The following is a 20,484-nucleotide window of genomic DNA, read 5'->3' on the forward strand; positions in this document are numbered from 1 at the left end:
AGACACTTTAAACACATTCAAGCTGCGTGACGCCACTGCAAAACCGCATTTACTCAAGGGGAAATGCACCTGTGACACAGTGATATTATCACTTCTCCGACCCGTGAACCACATCCCTTTAGCGAGCACCAATATATGACTAGATGTCTTCCTCGCTGAGCTTGACGACACTGTGACAGTCAAATTCTGACCAGCTATTGATAGCAGCGAGGTAAAAAAAAAAAGAGAGAGAAAATAACAGCCTGATGTTGTGCAGCTACGGTGAAGAACCCTCTCGATAATCTTCTGGGACATCATTAGTGTTCCTGTTTTCACCGTGTGTCACAATAGTGCCTCATTCTTTATGAAAACAAGCAAGTGCCACACTGTCACTTCCCCTCTCGCACCATGAACTCCTGCTGGCATCCTGTGTCAATGATAAGCATAATCCCTTGATACCTCCTGGCCCCTCTTAGAACAAAAGAACCACAGGAAGAGGTCAAGCCTTTTGCCACATAAACCTGCCAAGAAATTATAGAGCTCCATATGTTTCAGGTTGAGCAAAAAAAAATACAAAACAAATCCTCCGACTGCACAATCTCATCCTGCTTAATTAGAGGGTTGTCTTACATACAGAGAAAATTGGTATTATTACGCAAAGGTTATGTACACTGTCAAATATTCAGATTCACATCATCAGTCTTGCACATTGGGTTATTTTGTCTCTGTTCCCAGGCCCGCTGACTTCTTTCTCCAGAGGAATAAATGTTTACCACTATTATGATATAGTTATCCATATATGGGGGTTAAGACAGAGGCAAAACTCTTTGAGGTGTCACTATAAACCAGAGCCAAGCTGGATTTTAACCTCATGAGATCAAGGAAGTACCGTATATTCCACACTATAAGGCGCACCTAAAAACCTCCAATTTCCTCAAAAGCCGACAGTGTGCCTTATAATCTGGTGCGCCTTAGATATGGACCTATATGGATTCGTGGATGAGGACTAATTTATTAAAGTAAGCTTTACGTGTTTATTTTGCTTGTTGTGTGATATTAACGTTTGAGCAACGTTGAGTTATTGATATATTGTTATTGTTGTCACTATTTCGAGTGTTACTATATTGTGATTGCATTAACGTTTGAGCAACATTGAGTTATTTATTCTATGCACTTTATAATCCGGTGTGCTTTATATATGGACAAAGTTTTAAAATGGCCTATTCATTGAAGGTGCGCCTTATAGTGCAAAAAATACGGTAAGAGAGATTTTGATTTCTGAGGGGTTGTTGGCTTATTTGTTATTCATTATTATATTGACCTGGCTCCAGCTCACCTGTGACCCTGAACATGATGGAAAATGAATTAAATTGAGAGACTCGTGTCGTGTCGCTTCACCTGGATGTCAACCTGGATAAGGTGTTGATATAAAATGGAGGTGTGGTGGCGAAGCGTGTTGGCAAACCACCGCCTGTTGGACATTACTCACACCCCAGCTGGCGTCTGCAATCTATTTAGGTTCTCTTCTCCTTCAATCCCATGCAGCATGGTTACATAAATCACCAGTGTGAACCATGAGCTGATTAATACGACAAAGTGCAAATGGAGGGCAACACAAAACAGCTGTTTGTGCCTGCATGGACGCATGCTTTATGAATCCCGAGAAGCTAAAATCTTTTTTTTCCTGGTTGAGTTTAAAATGTGAAATTGGACGCTGTCCAAAATGCACTGGTGCCAAACTCGTTCCGTGATCAAAATAAGACAGATGTTGGTCCTTGACTATGTATGCTGTCAGATCAGCTGAGCTGTGCTCCGAGCAGAGATTCAGGGTTAATGTTGGTGGGAAGAAACACTTGTCAAAGAGGGAATGAGAATGAGAGCGTTTCATATTTTGACTTATTGGCTACTTCAAGGTCAACACGGTGAGTTAGTAACATTGCTAGCTTGGTTCCAGTCATCAGTTCCACACTGAGAAACCAATTCCCTCAAAAAACGATTCCATCCTTCAACGCCTCTTTGACAAGCAATCAAGTTTAAAATCTCCTTATCCATCTCATCCGATGGAGTTTCTGGTCATACAAATGTTCTTCTCCCCTCGCCCTTCCACCTAAACGCTGCAATAATTGATTTTACGGCTGTAACTTTCTTATCTTCATCTGGCTCAATCTAATGCATCTCAAGATTTATTCTGTTTTATGAACGACAAATCTAAAAGAGTCATTTCTACTGGAAATGGAAACCATGCTCATCAAAGTAATACCAGATCATAACTGCTGCAAGATAATCATCAGTCGCTGCTGTGAGTGAGCAAAAAACCTCTTTTGAATTAAAAACTGCCATTTTTTTGCATTTAATGCACCAAATATTTTCACATAACTTGGTATACCCGGAGAGACATACTTTAGTTGGATTAAACTTTACATTACTACTCACAAGATGTTTATTTCTTGTCTAATACTAACCTTTGCCCTACAAAATTGATTGCGTGATGGATAAGTCTTCCACATTGGAAATATAAAAATGTTGCAAACTTTTGCCAGCATTTGGCTGAATCACAGACAAAAAGACTGGATAAAAAGCCAACATGTATTGGAGAGCCTTTTTTAGAACATCAAAAGAATTTAGTTTCTCCCAGCAGTTAGAGGGGCTCCGGTGGGACGAAGTCGTAATTTCCTGGCAGAGAGCGGCTGACCATGTGGGCACTGCTCACTCGACATCAAACACAGTAGACCTGGAGGAGAAGTGACGGCACGCTCAAGCCTTTTGTGTTTGACATCTCTTTTTGCCTTATTTCTTCCTCAGTCAAACAGTCTCTCCTGTTTTCACTTCCCGTTTCTCCCTTAAATCAGTACACATTATTTTTGTAATTAATTTAGGATACACTGGACTCCTTTGATAAAAAAATAAAAATAAAATAAAAATTAAAATGAAATAAAAATTTCTCATAATTACAGCATCATTCTCATTATTTAATAATTTCATACTATGCTGTGACTATACTTTTCAGGTTCGCCCTAATATGGATACTTTAATTTTTGCTAAATTCTGTAATTTTGTACAATACATAATGTATCCTGATATTTTAAATTGTAAAAGGTGCAGTGATCCGTTATCCCTTTTTCTAATTGGTCTGGTGAAATCAACAACTTCCATTGTCTTACAGATAAGTGGGTCTTTTTTTCAAGTGACCAAATATGGTTTTATGCCTGCTGAAGGATGTTTGTGATTGACTGGCCACCAGTCCAGAGTGTGCCCTGCCTCTAGCTCCCCAGTGACCCTGAACTGGATTAGCGGTAGAAAATAGATGGATGGATAGACGGATGGGTGCCTGCTAACATTAACATTAAACTGCTTTAAAAGTGGAATATTATTGGACTAAAACGGTTCTTTAAACAAAGTTTTGCTTCCTCATACTCTCCCTGTTCACTTGCTTCCATTGCAATTTTATTTTGCCACTTTAAAGTTAAGTCATAGGTAGATACCGTAATTCCCGTAACTGACATGATCAGGACAAATGTGTCACTGTGGTGACTATGAACTGAACTCAGTGTTTAAATTAGATTTTCCCTTCTTGCCTTGTGAACAAGCTCCAAACTATACAAAACTATCTATAGACAGATCATTGGTGCAGTTTCCAAACTGACCTACATAAATCTTTAAATAACATAACTGTTGCCAGCAACGACGCTATCAAAAGCAAATAAAAAACCCAATGGTGACATTTTGATGTGTTATGTGGGACAGCTTAATGAGAGTCCTCCCACTAGCCAGAAAGAAATATGTCTAAAAACCCAACTTTGGTGTCCTTCCATGAAGGACATACTGGCTCAATGCATATGAAATGAAGTGAAACGTTTGATCACATTGACCAATATTTATTATTGGTAAGATTCATGATGAGCTGGTCAAGTAGGAAAATTGTTGACGCTGAATCAAGTGAATATAAATGGCAAATAAATTGTTAGCTTAAGCATAAAAACAGATTTACTGGTTGTCAACGTCCACCACAAAATCTTTCAACGCGTTTTGTGGTGCAATACTGAGGAGAAAGTCGGACATACATTGGAATCTGTGCAAGAGAAAATTTGTTATTAAATTGTCTGACAGCTGTCTCAACATTAAAAATAAAGGCTCCATGTAAAAATACTATACAATTACTATCCTGGAATTGCAAATTGCAGACTCCTTGCAAAAATACAACTATATTTACAAACAATATTTTTGTTTACAATGAGCTAACAGCTCTGCACAGTGTAACATTAGCTTTGCTACATATATTGATTGACATCCTGCAAGTAAAAGTGCACGGCATTGTTACATTATGGGAATTTCTCATTTAGAAGAGAGCCCAGAATGTTTCTGCTTTCAGTCATTTTATGGGAAAATGACAGCACACGTTTATTTAGTGAGGGATCAAACCGGCTACAGGAGCTGTTTATCTTGAACACTCTGTGCAATGATAACACTGCAAAAAAAAAAAAAAAACGATTCTTGCATACGGCGGTGGTGAGTAAACGTGTTTTTCTGAGTAAAGCAATGCATTTCCACACACAGATGGCCCCAGGCAGCAGCGACAGTAGAAGGCTATAATTTAGAAAAGGCAGGCTGGAAGGCAGGTTTTGGTCTGACTTGCCTCAGGTAACAGCTAAGCCTGCAGATCTGAGTCAAGCACTTTGGACTGGAAAGGATGGCCAATTTGCTCCAAGCAGAGGGAAGGTTGGAGCTGTGGGAGCAGCTGAGCTTGTCAACAGATTAATGCGTCAAGCTAAGTGACAGGTCGACCCCCCCCCCCCCCCCCCCCCCCTTCTTTCCCACTCGACCGCTCACTGCATCAGGTTTCTGAGAAAGTCTCATATCTTCTTGATACCTTGTGGGACGAGTGCTTCCCCTAACCAACTCGAGCCAGGTGCTACTGTTGTTGGAGGCCGGGCCTTCATCGTGCAGTTTTTAAATTGCGGGTAGAATTTTCCACTGGCACACTTTTGGAGTTTACCATGTCAGCTGCCCTCTTAATGTTGTCCAGATGAGGCACGGATGGGAGGAGTAGAAGAGGTGAGAGGAAGGCTACATGTGTAAAAGAGACAGGAACATGAGGGAAATGAAGGAAATGACACAGCTGCAGGTGTGTTACGCTCCATCGGGGTGGACCTAACTACTTGCTCAAGTCTTCTTCAGTTTAGAACGGTAATACATAAATGACATGACATTTAACTTGACCTGTGGCCTTTCAAAAACAAAGATCCTGATTGTGTTATGTGTTTAATATTTATATATTATTTTAACGATTTTAAATAGAATATCTAAGAATATTTTAAGAATATTTCCTTGCTGTGACTCCACCATGTGTGGTATTTTTTGCATTATTGTAGCCACATTTATTGAAAACTGTGGCTACAGCAACCATTTTGAAGTTTTTAACCAAAAAAAGATCGTGTGACAAACATTTGTTTCCACTTTTGTAAACAGTACAGCCTTGGAGGTCTGCGCTCGACTGAGTGACTCTTATTTATCATAGCACTGCAATGGTGGTCCAAGACTTTTGCACAGCACTGTATAATAATAATAATAATAATACCGTATTTTCCAGACTATAAGGCACACCGGACTATAAGGCGCACCTTCAATGAATGGCCCATTTTAAAACTTTGTCCTTATATAAGGCGCACCGGACTATAAAGTGCACCATTAATGCATCATGTCAGATTTTTAATCCAAATCAAATCATTCTCCATTTTATCTTTTTTATTTCAACTTCAGACGCAACAAATTACTTTGTAATCACTAAATAATGATCCATAGTCTTTTTGATTCATGATTCATAGTCTTCAGCGGGCCACTTATGATTGATTTCATGACACAATGCTTCGGGCCAGTTTAAATTTAGGAATTTGGTCCATATATAAGGGGCACCGGACTATAAGGCGCACTGTCGGCTTTTGAGAAAATTTTAGGTTTTTAGGTACACCTTATAGTCCGGAAAATACTATTTACAATACAGTATAATAGCAAATTCATTTTTATTTTGACTACACCCTGCTACATTTGCATTTTTTGCTATGTCACAAGCCACCATGATTACAAACATAGCTGAGCTGTCAAGTGACCAAGCGTGCTGCTTGTGTAAAGAATCTGGATTCTAGTCATGGTGGTCAAACGATGTCTTTGATGAGCCTGTCTGCAAACCAAAATGTGCTGGCTAGGGGCACCGTTTGTGCATTAGTGTGTGTGGGTGGCTCGGCAATGTTGGATGGAGGGAGGCAGAACTCGGGTCAAATGCTCCCTTTGAAGACCTGTTTGCACCCAAGCCAAGGACAACATGAAAGGAAAAGACAAATTGGGACAAATCAACATAAAATACAGTCCAGTTAGATGCGCTTATAGTCATCTTGTTCTAATTTGCTTTGTTGAAAGATCTTGAGAGAGTCCATGAATTCACCGGTTTAGAGCCATCTGTCCATTTCTATGATGTGGAGGGCATTTCCAACCATAGTTCAAGCTTGCACAGTTGCTATCTTTGGTATATTGTCTGAAAACATTCCTTATATCTCTCTGATTCATTTTGACCAAAACCATAAATCTTCTCTACATGAAAAGATGGAAACAAGTTTGTTTTTTAGGTTACATCTCTTTATGCGGTGGTATTGATGCTTCTGTTCACATCTGTTTTTCAGTCCTCATAAATGTAATTAAAGTCATTGGTGTGACACCAAAACTACTACCGTACTACTCTCTCTCATTATCTTGGTTTGATAAGTTTTGTAATGTACCGATTTCTTTTACGATTTGCGTTACAATGATGGTTTGAGTATCAGAACTATGGTTGGAGTTTCAGGGTTGAGTCTTTTTTATCCTTTAAGCGTGGTAAACAAACAAGCAAATAAATAAATAAATAAATAAATAAATAAATAAATAAATAAATAATAAGAAAGAAAGAAAGAAAGAAAGAAAGAAAGAAAGAAAGAAAGAAAGAAAGAAAGAAAGAAAGAAAGAAAGTTCAAACTTTAATAATATTTCAGTGGCTATAATTAAGTGGGTTTATAATTAAGTGTTTAGTGTTTTGAGATTTTCTAACAAACAGACTATAAGAAAGAAACAAAATAATTTTTCTTTGTCAGGTCACACGTTTAACATCCTTTTAAACGATTCGTGCTGGGCACGATTTATCTGGCACAATCGTTAATAGCCCCAAGCCAAAATGGAATTGGTGTATTTCTGATTGACCAACTTTTGGCCGATCAAAAATTGCTCCAATAACAACATTGTCAGGGGTTTATTTGTGCATTTAACAAGATACACCATTGGCACTCACCAAAATCACTAAAATGCTCCACATTAAATATGAAATACATTCACTGACTCTATCCAGCCGAGTTGTATCCCATTTCTAACACATCGGATTCAAATGATCAGCTTATCGGCAAACTTAGAGGAAGCCCGATAAGGATCCTGCATTTGAATTATGTGCGTTGGAAATAGAAAAACATCTATAACAGGCTCTTGAGGAATATTTCATATTTCAGTACTCCTATAGACAATCTATAAAGGTAAGCTATTCCATAGTGACGATTGCACACTCCTGTGTAATTAGTTGTGCAAGTATGTTCCCAACTTTTAAAGGTCAAGCATTCAAGGAACAAAATCAGCAAGATTGAATCTTTAAAAGTACTTTGTACAATATATAAATATATTTTTTTTCCCTAAGTGTTTCACAAGCACCATGTCAGATGCTCGTCATGTTGCATGCGAGCCGAAATGTGCGCCTGTCAACTTACTAGAAACTAAACAAGTACAAACAGTAACATTATGAAAAAAATAGCCTTTTGCATTAATGCAGCAGGCTCTCGTCACTATCCCTCACGCTTAATGTTTCCACCGGCCGCCGCAAGGAGGAAGGGGGGGGGGGTGCTTTGTTGTGAGCGCTCTGACAGTGAGTGGAGGTCTCAGGAGGGACATGCCGAAAGTTGAAAGCTCAACAAGCTCTGTGAAGTGGCTTGCTTTTATGTTGCACATTGTGCTGGAGCTGCTGCAGAGGCAACACAAGTCCAAAATACAAACTTATTTCAAAAGCGCTTTGTGTCAGTCACCACCTCCTCCTCCTCCATGAGTTGTTGTGTCTATTTGGAACTTCATTAAAGGTAGCTATCTTTGAAAATGTGGGCTTTTCGAGTGTTTTTGTTTCCCCACCACTCACATGACAGCCTGCAGCAGCAGTTGGTAGACCATGCTGCATGTCAGAGTAACATCTTATTAAAGTGCCGATTCTTGCCTTGGGCTCCTTCCAGCCCCATTCAGGTCCGGGTACATGTCAGGACACGGAGCCAGCCAGAAGACTGTTCACGATACTGCCATGATATCGAGTTGCTGTTCTCTGTGTGTGTGATGAGTCACATTGTGGTTACCACCACTGCCATTTAATCCCACCCGCCATGACGCTTAGTATTAGCTGCTTATTATGTTAATTGTGTTTAGAGTTAGGATGACAGCTACTAATACCAAAGAAATATGGCTTTAATAGCATTACGATTACCGTATTTTCCGGACTATAAGGCACACCTAGAAACCTAAAATTTTCTCAAAAGCCGACAGTGCGCCTTATAGTCTGGTGCACCTTATATATGGACCAAATTCCTAAATTTAAACTGGCCCGAAGCATTGTGTCATGAAATCAATCATAAGTAGCCCGTTGAAGACTATGAATCATGAATCAATGGATCATTATTTTGTGATTATAAAGTAATTTGTTAGAGAATGATTTGATTTGGATTAAAAATCTGACATGATGCATTAATGGTGCACCTTATATAAGGACAAAGTTTTAAAATGGGCCATTCATTGAAGGTGCACCTTGTAGTCTGGTGCACCCTATAGTCCGGAAAATACGGTATGTTCAACAGGAGTTGAACATATTTTGATGTGCATTGCTCATGTGATAAATTAGCTTTCTTTCAAAAACACTGCAGCCAGATCTTGTTTAGCTTCATCATCTGCCTTTTACTTTCTTGAGGCCTTTACATGAAGGAACAAAACTTGGCAGAAAATTACACAGTATTACAGAAGGTACACTTGACCTTTTATTAGATTTACTGTGGATGGCCTGTCTCAGCATTGGCGACCACAAAAGTTGTTTGTACTCTCTTTGAAGTCCAATGTTTAGCCCTATGGGACAGTTAAGTGGAGATGTTGTACCTTAGGGGGGGGAAGAACCGGACCCTTACTTCTGGTAGTGAAGTGGTTTGTGAGGCAAACAAAATTCCTGCTTTTTGTTAGGTGGATTTATTCTTGCACTCCCTATGGGGTTGCTTTTACAAACAACTCATCAGACCCTAAAACAATTCCACTGGCTAGAGTCTGAGAGACGTCTGCTTGACAGAATCATCGTGTGACTATTGCCATGGCCTGAGGCATTGGACCAATGCCAGGAGGGAAAAAGGCGGACTGGAGAAAAGCTACACATTGTGTACAAGGCAGCAGTGGCCTGGAGGCTAGAAAAACAAGTTAAAAGATGACAAGGTCAAGTATTAGTAATGGGAATTTTGGCTCTTTTACGAGAGCTCATTAAGATCCCAAGTGGATCCTCAGGTTTTTTTTGGTCATTTAAGTATGTGGAAAATCAATTATTTCGAAAGTGTTTGTATGGGCCATTTTGCAAATATTTTGGTTTACAATGTTTTTTCAAACTTTTGTCCTCTGTCCCGGTTGTTGTACATTGGCTTATTTTCGTACTCCAAAAATGTGTGATTTGATATAATTTTTTTTTTTTTTAATTACTATGCATAGTGAGGCTTTTTTATTTTAAATGTTTCATTAACTAAATCATTTCTTTGCGCAGGCGGCTTATGGGTTTCTGACTCATATCCTCATCCAATGCATTCCCGTCATTTCTTCGGTGTACTCACGGACCAGTTGAGCTTCCTTTTGTTTTCTTTCACTCTTGAATGCCTGCCTGGTTAATTCCTGTTCACGATCGCCTTGCACTGCTCGGTGCGCGCGTACCCACCAAGTGCGCGTCGTGGTTTGCGTACGTTTCCGACCAAAGATCGACTTTACGGTTCTTGCATTTCATGATCGTTCGCTTAAGTTTACTTTCTGAGTGTGACTTGATCAAACACTGTCAATCTCATAAAGCACCGGATACGGACAAGGTCAAACTTCTTTACGCTTTCACTGCCGCCCCGTGCACTTCCTGGGCGTCTTTTATTCTAAATCACCCGTATCCTATTAACCAATCAACTCAAATGATCTATAATTACCAATACTCAAATTATAGTGTTACTGAACATTCCTCTGGCTTATTAAGCCCCAGAAATAAATGATCAAGTATAGTAAGGCTTTTTTTTTTTAAATGACCGTGCAGGTTTTTTTCTTTAAAACAATGACCATGTATAGCACAGGTGTCCAACTCAAGGCCCGGGGGCCAGATACGGCCCGCCACATCATTTTATGTGGCCCGCGAATACAAATTGTGTATCAAATTCGTGTGTCATTACTAGAATTGCAAATTGTCTTCACTTTTAATAATATCTTTTTTTTTTTTACTAGTTTTTACTCATCTGATTTGAACCCCAGTTATTTGTCAATTTGTTTTGTAGCTTTTACTGCATATAATATGAGGTGCTCATACATTTATTTGGGTTGACAGTCATAAAGGCCCTTCGTAAGAAGCTATGACTACAATGCGGCCCTCGAAAAAAATGAGTTTGACACCCCTGATGTATAGTAAGGCTTTTTTTCCTGAAAGAAAATGAACATGTTATGCAAACGACTTTTGCATAAAGAAATATTCAGTCGTTTTTGACGTTTTTTTTAAAGCTCTATTGCTATTGTCATTATACATGCGCACTCAGCCAAGAGAAGAGTGAGATCAAATTCAAATGGGTATCTCATGATGAGAATGTCGTTAGGCATCACAAGACAGTCGTGCCGCTGTTAGATTCAAATTCTGTGTGGGATTCACCAGCATCTTTGGAACATTACCATGACCGTATTAACACAACCATTCTGTGTAACTGATTGAATCTATTCATGTGCCAAGAATGAGGAAGTTCATTTCATTAGTGCATCTGTACAAATACATCAAAAATATTCATGCTCTGTGTTAAGCTTGCCTGCTAGGAGATTTAAGAGGGACGGTCAGTAAATCAACTGATTCATCCTGTGTAATTTATTCAGCCATCTGAGAATGTGACTGAACTAAATACTTAAAAAGCTGAGGATGGCAAACCCCTTCTTGGCTCCTTCTTTTGATCCAAAGCTATTATCTAAAAAGATTTCAAATACAGTCAGAGGCTCTGTGGTGTTTTATTAGCAATGTAAAGAGGCCCTGTCCAGATAAGAGGCTCTTTATGGATGGTGTTTCCCCACCACTGGAGGCCTCGGGGCCCACCAGAAGATATTAGATGACTGGACGGCGAAGCCTGGAGCCTTCAAGCCAGCTGTTCACACAAAACCTCCACAGACAAGACACTGAGCCACAGAGGAGGGCACGCAGGGCCAATAAAGTTGGCTCAGGTGCAGGCAACATGCCACTGCCAGTATTTGAATGTGGGGATTTGTGTATTCCGTGTTGACATTGACCCGATCCAGCTCATCCTCGGCGCAGAATACCTAATGAACTTCTTGGAGTTTATTTCAACATGTCATATCGGCGCCATAATGGCCTAAGCCTTTTTCCCCCTTCAATGTATTATTATTATTATTATTTTTTTTTTACCAATTATGTATCTAATTTTATTTATTTTATTGTATTTATTTATTTATTATTTATTCATTGTATGTGCCTTCTTGTTTTTACTTTTTGTATTGTTTACTTGAATGTTTTGTTTGTTCGTGGACCAATATAATATATATAATATGTAATATGTCTTGTCACCTTGGGATAGTAGGAAACGCAATTTCGATCTCTTTGTGTGTTTTGACGTGAAGAAATTGACAATAAAGCAGACTTTGACTTTGACTTTGAATTTCAGGCATGGGTAGCCATCATCACGAGATGTTTAAGGAAAAAATAATAATTTTAGTCATGCGCAAGAAAAGGGTGGTAAACAAGTGTTGCAGACATTTTGTAATTAAAGCATAGCAACTGGCAAATGAGACATAATGTGGTTACTTCTCTACGACTAGGTCTGATTTGATTTTAAGTCATGCATTTAGAATTTATACGACACAGATTATTGCTTTGGGGTGTATAAAGCTAATAAATCTAACAAATTATAAGTGTGGGCAAGTGTGTCTTAAATGTCAAGGAAGACAGACAGTGTGATAAGATGGAAAATGATGAGTGGGTTTCATAATGTCTCTTCCTCCTCCATAGAGAGTTCATTGAGAAGAAGAGGGCAAGGCAGGATATCCTGACCAGACACTTCACTGAACTCCACGGCAACACTGTCTTCACTTGTACTGCCTCGCTAGAGCTTTGCTTGTGCAGCAAGTAGTGACCAGCCATAATATTAGGTACACCGGCACGGATTTAATTCAAGTGTTGTTAGCACTGCAGCTGCATCGTACTCACGTGGTTTACTGTACTAACTGAGGTCACCAAATTATTCTAAAGACAACATGCAGTGTCGTCCTACATGGAAAAAAAAAACACATAATAAACATACGGTGGAAAAACAGAGTCAGTGTGGTAACAATAAAGCAGAAGTGAATACCTTTCAAGACCTTGAGTGGCACTGGTTCATTAGGCATACGGTTCCTTTAAAAAGTAAAGTGGATGAACCCCCTTCCCCCCATCGTGGGGCCCAAGATGAGGACCTTGTTTAAAAATTGCACGCTTCAATCTGCCCCAAGATGCTGACATCAGCAACAGCCGCGCTGGAGGTCAGCTAGGGTCACGGCTGCCAATCACCCGTTGCAAAATCACAACAGCCTCGGCAGACGCCACCAAATGTTGCTGAGGTGCAAAAAAAAAGAAGAAAAGGACAGAAGAGTGAATGCTATGCGTGGTAATGACAACTGTCCAAGCAGTGGAAGAGAACTTCAAAGCTGTTGTGGATAACTTGTTTTCAAACGGCGGATAATTCATCTTTCACTTGGTTAAATGTCCTGATTTATTGATAAAGCAGTCTAGTCTACATAATTCCAAAATTCCAAGATAAATCCTGACTGAAAAACTCTTGATTTAATATTACTGTTAGTCCGTGATAGTGCTAATACACTCATAGTTTCCTTGTACTTGTTTCAAATCCCTGATCTTAATGATTTACCAAAACATTGCATACTATTGTGATAATCTTTATCCCTGTATTTATATGCAGTTGATAAAATGCAGATGTGGCTTATTCTGTTCCTGTAGTGTAATAAACATAAGAGTTTTATGTTAAAAAAATGAGCCAACGTAGTATATCATTCGGTAGAACGGAGACAAATGGTGCTGATTAGAGAACAACAGTCGCTCCCAGGCTGTAAAGATTCAGAGGGCAAAGTGCCATTACAAGCAAGTGAGCTAGCTTCAACATCAAGACTGTCTTAGAAGAGAGGCCAGAGGAACGTTGCTGCCATGACACTTGATCATGATGATGTCATCATCATCATCATCATGAGACACGAATGATACTTTTGATTGTTTTTGTTTTGCTTTGTTTGCTGTCAAGTTAATTGGGTCACTGTTGCCATTGCAAAGAACATACTGGCAAGTTAGTACATAAGACAAGCCTGCTTGGCCGCAAAGATCTTTCACACAACCACAAAGTTCACCTCAATCTGTCTGACATTTTACATCTGCACAAAAAGCACATCCTCAACTACGCTGCTTTTCAAAATAAGCACTTTTTGATGTTTTTCATCAACTATTATACCTTCCAGCCATAAAATCATATTACTTACTTACAAATGCTAACATTACACTTGGCTGTCAACAAAAGATTTATAAAGGTGGCTTCAGGGAACTCATGTTTTCCTGAAGGCAACATATCGACATTGCCTTTGAAAGGTCTTTTCTCTTCACACGTTTTCCAAGCCAGTCAGCTGTTCACTGACAAGTATTTCGCACAAGATGTGTTGACTTAACTGATTTTTGGGGTACTTTCAAGCAGCTGCCTCCTGTAAGTACTTGTGCAAAATCACCACATGCCACTTGTGGCATTAGCGGTGCCAAATGGCCGTGACTATTCACCCGCCATTGTGGGCGGGTCGTGAATGCTCACAGGTGTAAGATTCACAAATGTGAGTCAGCCAGTCGCAAATAAAAACAAAAAAGAATCCAAAAAGCCATAAATGACATTTCAAATGACACGCAGTGTGTCTATGAGTCTTCAGACATCTGCTTGGTGAGTGCAGTCATTTAAGTGAGAGCAACATCTGCTCAACAGGAATAGGCGACATAACAAAGTGCGATACATAGCTTAGACGCATGACTGCGCGCACACACACGCACACACACACTGCACACCCTGTGATTCATAGATGGGGTGATGGTCTCCTGCAGGGATCTGTCCTCACCACAGGGCCTCAAGGGAGAGCAGACAGAACATTTAAGATAGGCCTCCCTAATCCCTTTAGTTGCTCAAATCGCACACAGGCTCACACACACAGGCTATATTTAGGGTGGGGATTCACAACAGGATTTCAGAAAAACAATGTTTGCTTGCTTGCATCTGTTTTTCCTTATGTAGTAGGCCTACATATCTTTTGGACACTATTTCCATCCACGGCGCAGTGGAACATTGGGGTACACTCGACAGATAATTTCCTCAATGTCGGTGTGTTTGACAGCCTGCTGGTAGGGGGCCCCATTAAGGAGAATCCAGAATTCCGATATATTATCTTCAGGGATTTCCAGTTGTACCCATAGATCAGTATTAGCCATCTCCCTGGGCTCCGTACTAGCCCCAGCCAGAAACAGATAGTGCAGGAAATACCCGATACACTGTGGTTGCAGTGTCTAAAGAACTTTTGTATTGATATATCCAAATGTCAGGCATTTCTCTGGGTGCCCCCTTCAGCTTGAGGCCTGGGCAATCGATTGGTTAGGCTACCATGTTGCGGTTTTTCTGACAATAAGAGCAGTCAATACACACGTGATGATTTTTTTCCCCCTTTGTCATGTGTGGGGTCTTTCTCACATTTTAAAAATTGATCAAGATAAATATGAGCCTAGGGGTATAGCTATATTTTCAGATGGAGAATGAGACAACTTTTATGAGGAAATGATGATCCTCTTGTAGATGCTCCTCTGCATGGTGGCTGAAGTAAAACATATATAGAGAATGGCAACAATGAATACAAATGTGAGTATGATTTCCTTAGCTGTGATCTGAAAAAGTTGCAGGTGATAATAACATTATTTTTTTATTTTTAGTACGTTACATCTCAATTTGTCATAAACTGGCTACATTAACAATTCATAAAGGTTTTACATGAATAATAAATTATAAATAATAAATAAATAATAAAATAAATTGGAAAAAATTAATTCAGCACATCTTGCTGTGATTTCTGCCGATTGTAATTATTCCTGATGGGCTTTACGATTTTTTTTCCCGAGTTCTCAATAGTTAAATGTCAGCGTATTTTACTTTAATGGTTCCACCAAACAGTATCTACACACGCTTGCATGTCTGACATGCTTAAGTGAAATACCGATTGAGTAGCTTTTGGTTGCTAAGTGATTTGTTGACCTATCCTTTCAGAGACGCCATAAGCGTGTCATTGTGACTGCACACGCATAGTCAATGTTTAACACCCCCCAAAAAAGAAGGCGCTAAATAATTGCTATCGCTGGGATGTTATGGTGTGGGTGTGTGCATGTGCTGGGGGAGAGTTGTGGTAGCAGTGAGCAGTACCTCCTGTCGCTGCTTTTATTGTTTGACAGTTTGCGCTTGCGTTTCTGCGCGTGACAGAACAAAAGGTCACGAGGCAGAGTTGCGGTCTCTCCGCCGTTTCGGTTCCATGACTGAGACGTTGTTGAGAATGCACGCAGCCACCTACACAAGGCACGAGAAATAAACACATTGACTCCTCTCGCTGCTCTCACTTGCTCTCTTGCCTGATGAGAAGCTTGTTATGGTTGGCAGAGAGCCCGCTCCTAACTCCCAGTAAAAACCAGATGATTGTTTTTGCTGTCTTACGTCCAGCCTCACACTCACCAGATCCTCTTACCGGGACTGGGGATGTTTCCAAGGACTGGCTGGATCATACATCCTAAATCCCAAGATTTTCATAATCTACATAAATCTAAATAGCCTCTCCTTTTGTGTTTACTTTCTGCTACATCAGCACTTCTGCAAATGACATTGAGAAAACATACACTTACTGCTGCAAGATGTAAAATGGACTAATAGCAACTGATCAACGAAATTAAGCATGCAAATCACCATAGAAGAAATTGTCCATTTTCGACTTTGGGATTTTAAAGGGTAAAAGAACATAATACTCGAAGTTCCCTGGGTACTGGGCTGTTCTTATGGCACAAATTTGAACTGATAATAATAATTATAATAATAATAATAATAATAATAATAATACGCTCCAGCACGCCCGTGACCCCCTTGGGGACAAAGCGGTACAGAAAATGGATGGATGGATGAATGGATAATAATAATAATAATTATAATAATATTTTTTGAGTTAATGGAGAACGTAGTGTTATGCAGTACAAAAATACGAACTTTCATTTCTAAAAATGTTTACTTTTACGCCAAATAGTGTCCCGACATGAATATCACAGCATTTTTGCAGGTCCATCTGAAAAGGCTCCTGTTCTTGAAAAATTTATTTAGAAACATAAAGAACAACTGCTCCTATCTTAACAAGGTTATTGTCTGGAAAACATACCCGTAACACAGTTATTGGCAAATGCCTTATTTAATAGAATCTAGGTTTCCATCTATTAAACTGATCTACTCTGTACTGTAGTTTACCAGACGCATGCACACACACACCTGTCATACGTGTGTGTGCATGCACGTGTATGTGTGTGCGCACATGTATGTGTGTATGTGTGTGTGTGCACGCATGTATTTTTAGCTGACAAACGGAGCAGCTGTTTGCCATTACTCATATCAGCATGCTCTCCTTCTCACTCTTTGACCCAGTGTTATTCTTTGCGAGCCACTGGAGCTCCGCTCGCTGTATGACTGTTGGCCTAAGCCTGCCAGCTTGTTTTTCCTGCCACGGCGCTTAAAGCAACTCATTTGAAAATGCTTGTCTGGTTTAATCAGCTCGCTCAATAACTTTTTCAATAATCCCTTTTTGTTTTGGGGAGAAGGAAATTACAGTAAATGACTCATTTGATCTCTGCTTTGTTGATGATGTGAAAATGACATCATGAAAATTAGCACCGAAATAATTAAGCAAGACGAGCAAAGCGAAACATGTCGTACACTCATAAAGCCACCTTAAACCATCATCTTATTTCCTGTACTGCCAGGATCAAGACCTAGAAGTGAGCCTGCAACTCAATCTTGTGTGTAGCAGTAAAAACAACTCCGGTAAGAGATAGAGTTTCTTCATTGACCTGTCAGAGATCAGCTTAAGGTTGCCCCATCCCAAAAAGCAACAAAAAAAACTTTATTACCTTTAATTAAGACTGCATTAATGACTTCCTTCCAGGCTCGGACATAAACATTGAGTTAGAATTTTACAGAGTGCAATTATCCTGGTGGCGTGATTACCACAGACCGGAGCCTCAGCTAGTTTCCTGGCCGGGAAGACATCAGCTTGTTTAGATTAAGTCGGATGCACGAGAGGATAACGGTGAAAGAGAGAAAGAGAGAGAGAGGCTGGAGCAGTTGGTTTTATTATCATTCCCAGAAGGAAATGATTTAAAAATGAGGGGATGGGAAAATAAGGCTTTGGGCAGAGCTCAGTGGTCAGTGGGCAATACCTGGAGATTTTTGACTTAAGAATGTTAACTGATTATATTTTTCTCCACCTGTAATGATAATTAGATATTGCTCCAGAATAATAATCATCATTAACAATATGTTTAAAATTTCTTCTGGCTGCAATTGAGGCCCATGACTACATGCTGACCTAAACTGTTTTCGATATTGATTTAATGTATACATAAGAAGCATTTCATTATGGTATACTACTAAATCTCATACCTACTAAAATTTTAAACCAAATTATAAGCAGTCAATAAAATTACATCCATACACATTTACATTATATAAATATTCACTTAACTGTCACAAAAATCAAATCTATAATGTGCAATTTCTTTTATACTTTCCTAAAAGTTTACTAACTCACATTATCCATTCCTAGATACGATTGGCAGTGATATTGACAATTTGATGATGACAAAATGATGAATTATAATACACCTAATACTTGTCTATTGAACTCTTGGCGTGCATCATGGGAAATCCCCTTGGCCCTATTCTATCCAGGAAATAAGAATGCTTTAAAACCAAGATATCTCTCTCTCTCTCTCTCTCTCTCTCTCTCTCTCTCGCTCTCTCTCTCGCTCTCTCTCTCGCTCTGTAATAAAAGGTGAAAAGGTCACCTTAGGGTTGGAAAGTCACTAAATACAGCAAATATTTTGAGTTGTTGAATTTGATCCCTTTCTCATTTAATTGTGACGACCACATACAAGCACATCACAATAAAACAGCTCTTTCATAATAAAAGCACACTTCATAAACTGTGGATGGGACAGACGTTGCCAGATCTGTCTTATATGCAATGGGTTAATTTCAAAACATTTCGAATATGAATAGTTAATCAAAAGGTGTATTGTCTATTTCTTAGTAACTTGTGAGGATGCATTTGTTGACTCACCTGGCTCACACTTGCAAGGTTCTGGGTTCGAATGTTCTTTGTGCAGTTTGCATGTTCTCCCAATCCTTATGTGGGCTTTTTCTTGGTACTCCATCTTCCTCCCACATTCCAGGTTAATGGTTAATTGAAGACTCTAAAGACAGATCGGGGTCATCTATTAAAAGTTAAACAGATTCATTTGAAGAAAAATCATCTTGATCTTATCCTATTCACAGACACAGGTGACTTCGAGCGCTCACAAACTTTACACATCAACCTCTCAGGGCACATGCAATTATAGGTGATCAATATGTCTGGTTATACTATTTGATTTTTTTTCCCACAATTGCGACAAGGTGTGCAAATTGGAGCTAAACATGACAGTTACTATTTGATGATGGCTTGGATAAAGTTTCTTGCTCAGCTTATGGACCTGATTGAACTACAGTACGGCTTGCACATTGACACAGGCCTGTGGGCATTGACAGATTGAGGTCACTTTATGGACCTGCTAGTACGGAGCTATTTGTAGCCTTGCACATGATAAGAGGAAAGACTTGTGCTCCGTGGATTGCTGGAGGTTGAATGAAAGTTAATGGGGGAAGGGCACAAGTGTGAGCCTGGCAGATGAAGCACAACCCTCCGCGGGGGATTTCCAAGCGTGATTTAGCCACAGAGTCCCCAAAGGTCAAATCATTAACCCTTTATTGATAACTCGGAGAAGTTTATCCCTCAGGCGTCAACACTTTCCCAAACACACATGCATTTCCAATAAACAGGCTTACTAGTGTGGATAAATCAACCACGTGTAGCATGGAAACAATTCAGGGCCTTTTTAGACCATACATGACATGTTTAGCTACAGTACGTGTCCAAAAGCTTGTTGAGATGGTCACAGTGGGTGCACTTTTTTTTTTCAAAAGGTCGCCAATTGAATAAAACACAAGCCGCTTTGTCTTTTGGAGCAATATAAGATGATTGTACCAACTTCAGGGAATTGGCGAATGCATGATAAAAAGCGTGAGGTTCCAGGATGTCAGAACCTCGTGAGAAAAGTTGCTGAGAGGATAAAAAGAGTGCAAAAGAAGAATGAAAGAGAAAGAGAGGGAAAGTTTCTTAGATGGCCAGCTGCTGCAGCTTTCATGGTTGCATGACACCCATCTTTAAAAAAAATAAAAGTCAACACAGATTAATTTACACCACCGAGTGAAACGATCTGTTGTGAGGGATAAATCAGAGCAGCAGATAATGTGATTCCAGCTAATTACCTCCAACAACAAAATGGTTACTTATTCACTATATGGTTACTACTCCTAGTGGGATAATAAAAGTCCACATTTTCACTCAAGTTCCCCAAAGTTACTCAAACTTGTGATTTGTGCTTGAGCACACTCAAAATGACTTTTAACTTTTGAACTCCAGATATGCCATAAACCTTAATATCCATATTAAACCGTTGCTTCAACGGGTCAGTCTCATAAAACATACTGTAAATATCAAACAAAACACAAAAGTGCAAGTCAAAGTACAATAGTCATTTTTCATTTATATGTTACTCTCAAACTGGTAAATACAATAGTTGGGTCAACTAGCTTTATATTTCTCCCTACTTTGTTTTGGGCATGTAACACGATGCACAATCTTTTTTTTTTTTTCCCTCCGTGTGCCTTATCCTGTTCAGGGTCACAGTGAACTGGCTCAAATCCCAGCTGACTGGGTGAAAGGCAGACTACACCCTGGACTGATTGCTAGTTAACCACAATACACACATATACAGACAAACAACAATTCCCAGAGTGT

At 39.5% G+C, this 20,484-nt stretch overlaps 1 long non-coding RNA gene across 1 annotated transcript; it reads right to left on the reverse strand.

The window, feature by feature from the left end:
• Nucleotides 1-2,578: 2,578 nt before the first annotated feature.
• On the reverse strand, nt 2,579-10,300 carry LOC148385424 (uncharacterized). The gene is made up of 3 exons (XR_015853157.1): nt 9,880-10,300; nt 4,847-5,043; nt 2,579-2,710 (listed from the first exon to the last, which is right to left on the reverse strand). It is a non-coding gene; the product is annotated as an uncharacterized LOC148385424 (long non-coding RNA).
• Nucleotides 10,301-20,484: the final 10,184 nt, after the last annotated feature.

This window comes from Syngnathus floridae, chromosome 16 (assembly GCF_059516105.1).
Source record: "Syngnathus floridae isolate MCC-2025c chromosome 16, RoL_Sflo_1.0, whole genome shotgun sequence".
Taxonomy (NCBI): domain Eukaryota; kingdom Metazoa; phylum Chordata; class Actinopteri; order Syngnathiformes; family Syngnathidae; genus Syngnathus; species Syngnathus floridae.